The sequence below is a fragment of the Tursiops truncatus genome, chromosome X (genome assembly GCF_011762595.2).
Source record: "Tursiops truncatus isolate mTurTru1 chromosome X, mTurTru1.mat.Y, whole genome shotgun sequence".
NCBI lineage: Eukaryota > Metazoa > Chordata > Mammalia > Artiodactyla > Delphinidae > Tursiops > Tursiops truncatus.
The window spans coordinates 88,274,864-88,283,352 of NC_047055.1; the positions used below are offsets into that span (position 1 = coordinate 88,274,864).

General features: G+C 48.3%; 1 protein-coding gene across 5 annotated transcripts in view; it reads right to left on the minus strand.

Moving 5' to 3' along the window:
- Positions 1 to 7,044, minus strand: part of JADE3 (jade family PHD finger 3) — a 151,441-nt gene extending 144,397 nt beyond the window's left edge. For 4 of the 5 annotated variants that reach the window (XM_033850087.2, XM_073798931.1, XM_033850085.2 and 1 more), the window contains exons 1-2: positions 6,899 to 7,044; positions 3,260 to 3,350 (exon numbers count right to left, since the gene is read on the minus strand). The gene's annotated coding sequence lies outside the window, so the exon portion shown is untranslated. The remainder of the gene's footprint in view (positions 1 to 3,259; positions 3,351 to 6,898) is intronic. The other variant, XM_033850088.2, reaches the window with a different exon arrangement.
- Positions 7,045 to 8,489: the final 1,445 nt, after the last annotated feature.

Below are 8,489 nucleotides of genomic sequence, written 5' to 3' on the forward strand. Positions count from 1 at the left end.
CTACAAAACCTAGTGCAGTCTAGTACACTACAGTTTTTGTGATAAAGCTTGAACGGGAGGTTGAGGAAACCCAGGGGCTCCTTTGATAATAGCCACACAAGATCAGTGAGCAGCCAAGCCATTCATGATGGTATCTACATCTAGAGCCACACTGTCTCCCTTTGGCTTCCTCCTAGAAAAACCATCACTCAGCTCCACACTCGATAGAAGAGACGTGGCATGATCATATTACTTAGTCTCAAGAATACACTACATTTACAAATGAGCATTTAAAATGATTTATCAAAGGAAAAGCTGCTATATTCATTAATAATTATTATGCATTACTGTGGTAATGGTCCCCAATTTTCTCACATCTCCTTATGTCCACACCCTGGAGGGTCCCCTCCCACAACGACTCTGGGCTTGGCCATGGAAGAACTTCTGTGGTTTGGCTGATGGGACAATATCAAATGTGACACAAGCAGACACTTGAGAAGTGCTTGTGCACTGGTGCTTGCTCTCGCTTGCTACTCTTTGTGCCTTTGAGACCAGGATGTTAACAAGTCCAGACTAGCCAGCTGGATGAGAGACCATTTGGAGTGGGGATGAGCCATCCCAGCTTAGGGCCTCCTAGACCAACCAGCCTGCCAACTACCAAATGTGTGAGCGAGGCCATCCTAGATCATCCAGCTGCCAGCTAACTATCCTCCCTGCCAAAAAAAAAAAAAAAAAAAAAAAGAAGGAAAAGCTAATTGACATAGGCTACTTCAAAGTAAATATGTTTGTGGTCCACTACATATGGAAAGGGGAAAAGAACACTGATTTTCCCTATGAAGTTTACTCTGCACATAAGAAATAGTTTCAAACAGAAAAACCTGCAGTACCTGGATGAGAATAAATAAATATATAAGTATAGAAAAAATTCATCAGTCTTCCCAGATTCTCATAAATGCACTGTCTGCCATCACGGATGGCACACACCAAACACACACACACACACACACTCCACAAAAAATTTCCATTTAGTCACTGAAGCATCTTTATCATGATATATTTAAGCCAAAGTCTTATATATTCAACAGTTCCATTTCTAACATGAACAACAACTCAGGTTTCCAGGAATCACTTTTTCCTTCAATTCTACTTTTTTTCCCATTTGACAGGGCTTGGTGAAAGCTGAAAGAGCTCCCTTAATGCAGCCTAAAAAGCATCAGATATAAGAGCCCAATTAAACCTCCTTCTAGAAGCATTCTACAGGACCAGCTTCTTCCAGCATCACAGCAACTCTTTTTAGCCATGTTAATGGTGGGCAGTAAAAATTGTTTAAGATCTACACATGGGACTTCCCTAGTGGTCCAGTGGTAAAGAATCCGCCTTCCAATGCAGGGGACATGGGTTTGATCCCTGGTCAGGGAACTAAGATCCCACATGCCGCAGGACAACTAGGACCGTGCACCACAACTAGAGAGTCTGTGTGCCTCAAACTACAGAGCCCACGCGCTCTGGAGCCCGCAAACCACTACTAGAGAGAGAAAACCCGCACGCTGCAACTAGAGAGGAGCCCGCATGCCGCAACAGAGGATCCCGCCTGCCTCAACGAAGCCTGTGTGCCACAACTAAGACCCGACGCAGCCAAAAAAAAAAAGATCTACACATTTAGGCCAGAAACACTGCCTCTATTGGATCACAAAGTGGGACACTGAAAGGGAAATGACTCTCTTAAACCGCTTTTGTTTAGGCCTCACTAGATGCCTTTCTGGATTAAATACACACACACACTGAAAAACACCTTCCAGCAGCCTCCCCCAGTCCTTGGAATAAAACACAACCTCCTTAATGAGGTCCCATAAGGCCCTGTCAATTTTCCCCTGCCTATCTCATCTCTTTCCCCAGGTCCTAGCCAAACCTCTGTGGATTCTTTCTACATCTCTCTCCCATCTCAGTGCCCTTACAACACCTGTTGTTCCCTCTGCCTAGCAATCCCTTCTCTCTGACTTTTACCTTGTTTTTTCCTGCTCATCCTTCAGGCTCCAGGGCACCTTGCTGATCTCCCTCTCAGAAGCATTCTACCTCTTACTTGCTGTGTGACCTTAGGCACGTTACCTTTGCTTCACCTCTTTGAGCCTCAGAAAGATACCCTGTGATAAGCACTTAACACAGTGCTTAGCACACAAGAAATGGTTAACAAATCATCGCTGCTGTTATTGCTATTATCTCATAGTAATCTCCATCACAACTCAGTACAATTAGTAATTAGATATTTATTTGCAGAAAAATAGAAACACCTCCTTGGATTTCACCTTAATACCTAGTACCTTTCATGCTATTCCCCCCATATTGTATTTTTTGAAGGGAAGACGAAATGAATGTTTACAGAGCAATTATTTTTATTATTATTATTTTTTTTGCGGTATGCGGGCCTCTCACTGTTGTAGCCTCTCCCGTTGTGGAGCACAGGCTCCGGACGCGCAGGCTCAGCGTCCATGGCTCACGGGCCTAGCCGCTCCGTGGCATGTGGGCTCTTCCTGGACCGGGGCACAACCTGTGTCCCCTGCATCGGCAGGTGGACTCTCAACCACTGCGCCACCAGGGAAGCCCAACAGAGCAATTATTACCTCAATTAATTATTATCTCGGAGGTGTGGTTTGGCAGATGAAGAAACTGAGGCATGGTGAAGTTAAGTAACTGGTCAAAATCAAGTGGTGGATTAAAATGCAAGTTGGCATGACCCCACAGTCTGTGTTGGATATGACACCAAAGGCTTCCCTAACTCATAAACCTTGTCATCTAAGAGCAGCAAGCCTCAGAAAAGATGGATCTTCACATTCACATACTTCCCAAATGACTCCCAGGTATCTAACTCTTCAAATCCTTAACCAGCTTGCTGTTCCAATTACCCCTGTAAACCCCTTTAGCACAATACTCTTCCCCTTGATTGAGGTGATAGATTTCCTTACTACCTTTCCACTGGCTGTTGAGCTCTCAAGGAGATGAGTATCTTTCACCTCTTATACCCCTAGCAAATATATGCTTGCTAAATAAATTAAATGAAAATGTTCAAGAATATATTATAGGTGCAAAGTTGGGGGAGTGGTGGAATGGATTTTCATAACTATTAAAGCTTGGCAGAGCTAAGAACAATCTTGACGAAAATGCTGACAAAAGGGGAGTTTACATTAACCACTTTTCCAATTGATACTGATTTCTATATTTAGCACCAGAGATTCCATGTGATTTACAAATGTGTGCTTTACAGCTTTAGGTAGATTTCACTCACCAATGTTCTGCTGCACCCCACAGCTGCACCTGGGCCACCCTCTGTGCAGATGCCTTTGACAAATACCAATCTCTCAATGGTTACTCTCAAACTGTTCATAAAAAGAAACAGAAAGAGCAAATGATAAGGCAAATGGGAACAAACTGTTACTAAACGGTGACCTTGACTGAAAGGAATAAAGGAGTTCTTTGTACTATTCTTACAACTTTTTTTCTAATTGTGTCAAAATAAGAAGTTTTGAAAATCTAAAAAAAAAATTTCCCAGGAGATTGCAACACACAAGGTCTAGTGTACTGGCCATGCTGGTACCATATTCTCTTGTCAGCTGTTCCAAAAAACACACTCCAGACTCGGGTTTCCTTGCCTATCAGCCAACAAAAAGCCCCTTAGGTAACAGGGCTCAGCCACGGCTTCTGGGTTGGGACAGAGATTAAATTATTTACTGCTTGAAGAGCACTAATGAACATATAGGTATCTCCCATTGGACAATGCCCCAGTACTATTTCCCCACACCAGGCCCCCTGCTTTCTTCAGTCGGCTACCTTTGAGTTCTTACTTTCTGTTTCCCAAGCTCAGCTACAGGGTCAGGCAAATTCTCCCCAGGACACTTCTTGCTCACTGTCCCCGGCAAGAGAAGCACAGAGGCAGTTTCAATGGTAAGAGCTTTGCTGCTGTTGTCTAAGGAGAGATCTACAGGAAGGAGGCAAAAATAACTATGGGGGAGTCACAAAGATTCCAGAAAAGAGAAAACTCAAAGCTAGTAGTTACTTGGTCTGTAATGACCACTTGCTAGCACCCTTTTATTCGTTCATCACTTCTACCTACTCATCCTAGACCTTCCCCACCCCACAAACCAGAATGCTTCAGCTTTCCCAGTCACTGTAAGTGGAACAACAGGTAGAAACTTGTAAACCATTCAAGTGTCCCATATTAGCCATTTCAGCAAAGTGCCACATGGGTGTCACCCAATACTCACCCCTCACTTATAAGGTGAGATAAGTAAAGGTCACAGTAAGTTATCCCCTGATGAGAGATTTTCTTAATGTAAACCAGCATATGATCTCTACCTTCCTCAGCTCCTGTTTTGTGTAAGCTCTATGAGGAGGTAGGTACATTATGTCCTATGATAATATTCAACCTCTGTATCCCTGATCAAGGCTTGTTAGAGTCCTTTGTAATGCCATGTCTTCAAAAACACCCAATGCCTTCTGCCTCCCCCAAAATACTTGCTTAGTTCCAGCCAGACCTCAAAGTAGCGTGCAAAAAGAAGAAATGCTTTCGTGTAGCTTAGGGTAGAAATGGGTTGTTAGGGTCAGTGGAACACAAAGGAGGGAAAAGACAAGCATTACCAAAGGAGATCATACTCAACCTACAGCCTTCAACATCCTTTGTTCTTAAATATTTTAACTTTTGCTAACTCATACATCTCAACTATGATGACAGCCCTGCACCATCACCTTTCTTGCTCCTGGGAACTCTCTACAGGCCAGAAGGTGGGTCCCGGTCACCCCTAAGGCTGCTTCCAAGTCACTCCCGGAGGCCAGATGATCACAAACACTTCAGGTAGGAGTGGGAGGCCCTTCTTCACTTTCCCCTACCTGTGAACAAGATTCACCAACTCCTACAGGTGAGAAGGCATTTACCACACTGCCAAGGCACAGCAACACGACTCAGAAAAGTGGGAGAACGAAAGTGTGGGTTCTAGGACCAGACCAGGACCCCTGAGTATTCCAGAACTGACTGGATGAAGAATGCAAGAAACTGTCAAGGCACCAATACTGGGTTAAGAGCACTTCTCTAGCAAACAAAACTGTAGAGAAGAGCATAGTTGAAGAAAAGGTGTCAATGATGGTAGCCAAGACTGAGAGCTCATGTAATTCTCTCACCCTTGGAGAGAGTCATTATCCTTTTACAGTTCAAGTATTTAAATTTAGAGCTCACTTTAAATGAAAAAGAAAATGATATGTTATAGAGGTAGAATACTCCTAGGCTAAACAAAAGAGAAAAAAAAAAACACATTTTCACTTATCCAAAGAGTAATCACATGATACTATAAAAGCATGAGAACTACACTATTCAAAAGGTACAGAGGCCTGGGATCCACATTCCCATTGTTTACAGATGTTATGAAAGTATTAAATAAAAACGCGATGCTTTGTTCAGGCCGACTCCTTTCTCACACCCCGCCTTCACCCCCAGGCTGACAAGAAATGGCTGCAGGGAAGGTATTTAAGAGAACTACTCTGAGAAAGTGGATTCTGGGTTGCTTAAACTAAGCCAAGATGTTGTGCAACCAGTCTTTACCTAAATTATTTTCCATTACTTTGCCAGTTTTGAGAGAAGCAGTTATCTTTATCAGGGAATGAGGTCGCCTTTCCCTCCAGGCCACTGGAATCACCATCAACACGGTTTTGATTTCTTACACAATCAGACGGCAGGGGGGTGGGGGGACGCGGGGGGAGACGACACGGGGACCTCATCCTCAGCTTCACAGATCAACGGATCTCACATCAAAAACAATCTCTCGAACATCTGAGACCATGGATTTCCCTGCAACTCAGAAATCCAGAGAAGCGGCCAAACAAGTTTCTTGCCAAATGCTTAGGAGCTGCATATGTCCCAGGGCTACACAATGATACCAACTTTTAAACATGCCTTCACATACCACCATTACGGTCACACACTCGAAATCCCGCCCCCCCCCCTTCCTCCTCACAAATAATAAACGCAGGTTGCCCGGTGCAATTTAAAGCCAGACTTCACCGAAGCAGTGCTTCTGAAAAGCGAGAGAAAAAGATTGGAGGGAGGCTATCTTTTCTTTTTTTTTTTAATCGATTGCCCCACGGCGGAGGGAATAAAACCAACTCGATTGCTGGAGAAAAGTTAACTTTGCCTTGCCCAGAGATGGGAAATTTTTCCCATAAGACTGGCAAAGCCCTCCCGTTTTCGCCATCCCCGCCCCCGGACCGCCCGGCGCTCACCGCGGATCCGGACCCGGAGCGCCGGAACAATGACGCGAGGGGGAGGGAAAGTTCGCCAGCCCGCGGGGCGCCCGGGCTCACCGGGGACCTCGCCGCCGCCCGCACCGCCCGGCCCCCAGTCTCCGGGACTCAGTTCTTCCCGCCCCCCAACATCGAAACAGTCAGGGCGCGCCCCCGCTCCCCGGAGCATCCGGCCCCAGGCGGCCGGCAGAGCAGGTCCTCCCGCCGCGGGTCTGACCCCGGGAGCCCCGAGAGCAGGCAGTGGACCGGGAGGGAGGGGGCGCCAGGATGGGGCACCGGAGGGAACGGCCGCAACAGTTATGGCGCTCAATTCCTGCCCGAGTGTAGCCGCAGCCGAGCCCGGCCGGGCGCCCCCACCACCCCTGCCCCCGCGCCGGCCACCCGGGGCTGCGCCGGCCGGCCGAGGGACCACCGGGCACTTCACCTCAGCCCACACACGCTCTCGGCCCCAAGGCGGTGGGGACGCCGGAGGCCACCGCGGTGAGGAGCCGAAGCGACCCGGAGCGCGGCGAGGCTGGGCCGGGACGTTGCGCTCCGCGGCGCCCGTTTCCACTCCCTGAGGCCGCCACTCCCGCTGCCCACACAACGCGACGCCCCCTAGCCCGCTCGCCCCGCGTCGAGCCTCAGTGGCGCCTACCTTTGCGCAGCTCGGTCGCCGCTCCTTCCCGGCTCCACACTCGGGCCCGGCAACGTGCCTGGCGAGTCGGGTAGGGGTGGTAACCGCCCCCCGAACCGCTCGCTTTCTTCTCTCCCCTCCCTCGCACCTGCCCCCTAATCTCCTCCCCACCCCCGCCCCCCGCCCCCCGCCCCGCCACGGGATCCGCCGGGGCCGCCCCCAGTGCCTCAGCTCCCGCCCTCGGCCCTCGCCCGCCCGGCCCGTCAGGCCTCAGCGCTGGGCAGGCGGTTGGGCGGCGGCGGCTGCAGCGGCTGAGGCGGCGGCGGCGGCGGCTGAAGCGGCGCGGAGCACTATTGTATTCCTGACACTGTGCGCTCCCACGCTCCGCCTCTTCCCCTTCCTTCCTCCCCCCGTCCCCCCACCCCCCGCGCTCCACTCACAACCCACCCCCCCGCAGCCAACCGCTGTCCGCGCTCGCCCTACCCGACTGGCTCCCCGCCGTCCGCCCGCCGCGCGCTCTTCTGGCGGGCTGGGCGCCGTCGCTACCGCCGCGCGCCTCGAGGCTCCGCCCACTTAGTGCTCCCGCACCCGCGGCGCTGGGCTCCAGGTGGGTTCCTCTCTGCTCCTGCTGGGCGCGCTGCTGTCGGGAGGAGCCTCAGCGCCTCTAAGGGCCGGAGACGCCGACGACGGGGAGGTTCCTGGGCCGTGTTGAAATACTACCTAAGCTTTTCATGGCTCCTTTCAACTCTAAAGTTGTATAAGTGGACCCTCATGTATACAACTCTTGTCGGCCACTATTGATTTAAGTCGTTTGCACTTGAATTACCTATAATAATCAAGCCAAAGTGGCTATTAACAGAATAAATTTATTCAGTTGCAAGCACAAGTGGTTTATGATGTGTGGCTTTTTGACGAGTCAACTTGGTTAGGCTACAGCCTCCATTTATTCAATCAAACACTAACCAAGGTGTTGCTGTGAAGGTATTTTCATGTAATTAAAGCTCCTGATCAGTTGACATAAAGTAAGGGAGATTATCCTGGATAATCTGAGTGGGCCTGATCATTCCTTTCTGACTGCGTGCCCTATAGATTTTGGATTTACTTAGCCTGCCCCACATTTGTAAGCCAATATCTTGTAATTAATGAATGAATAAGAGAGAGAGAGAGAGAGAGAGAGAGAGAGTGTGTGTGTGTGTGTGTGTGTGTGTGTGTGTGTGTCTATAGCTATTGGTCTGCTTCTTTGGTGGAATACTGACTCATACAAATGTTTAAGCAACAAACCCTTTACCATGAACTCATAATTGTCATTTTCATTTACATTTCTAGACTAAACAGAAAGGTAAGCTCTATGTCATAATATGCAAATGTGTGAATTCTAAAATATTCATGGTCCTTCAGACTTACCTCATTTTATTATACTTATTTTGAAATAATTATAGATTCACAGGATCTGTAAAAAAAATATTACAGAACAGTCTCATGTAATCTTCACCCAATTTCCCCCAATGGTAATATCTCACATAACCAAGATATTGACATCGGTACAATCCACAGGCCTTATTCCGATTACACCAGTTTTACATGCACTCGTTTCTGTGTCTGTGTATATAGT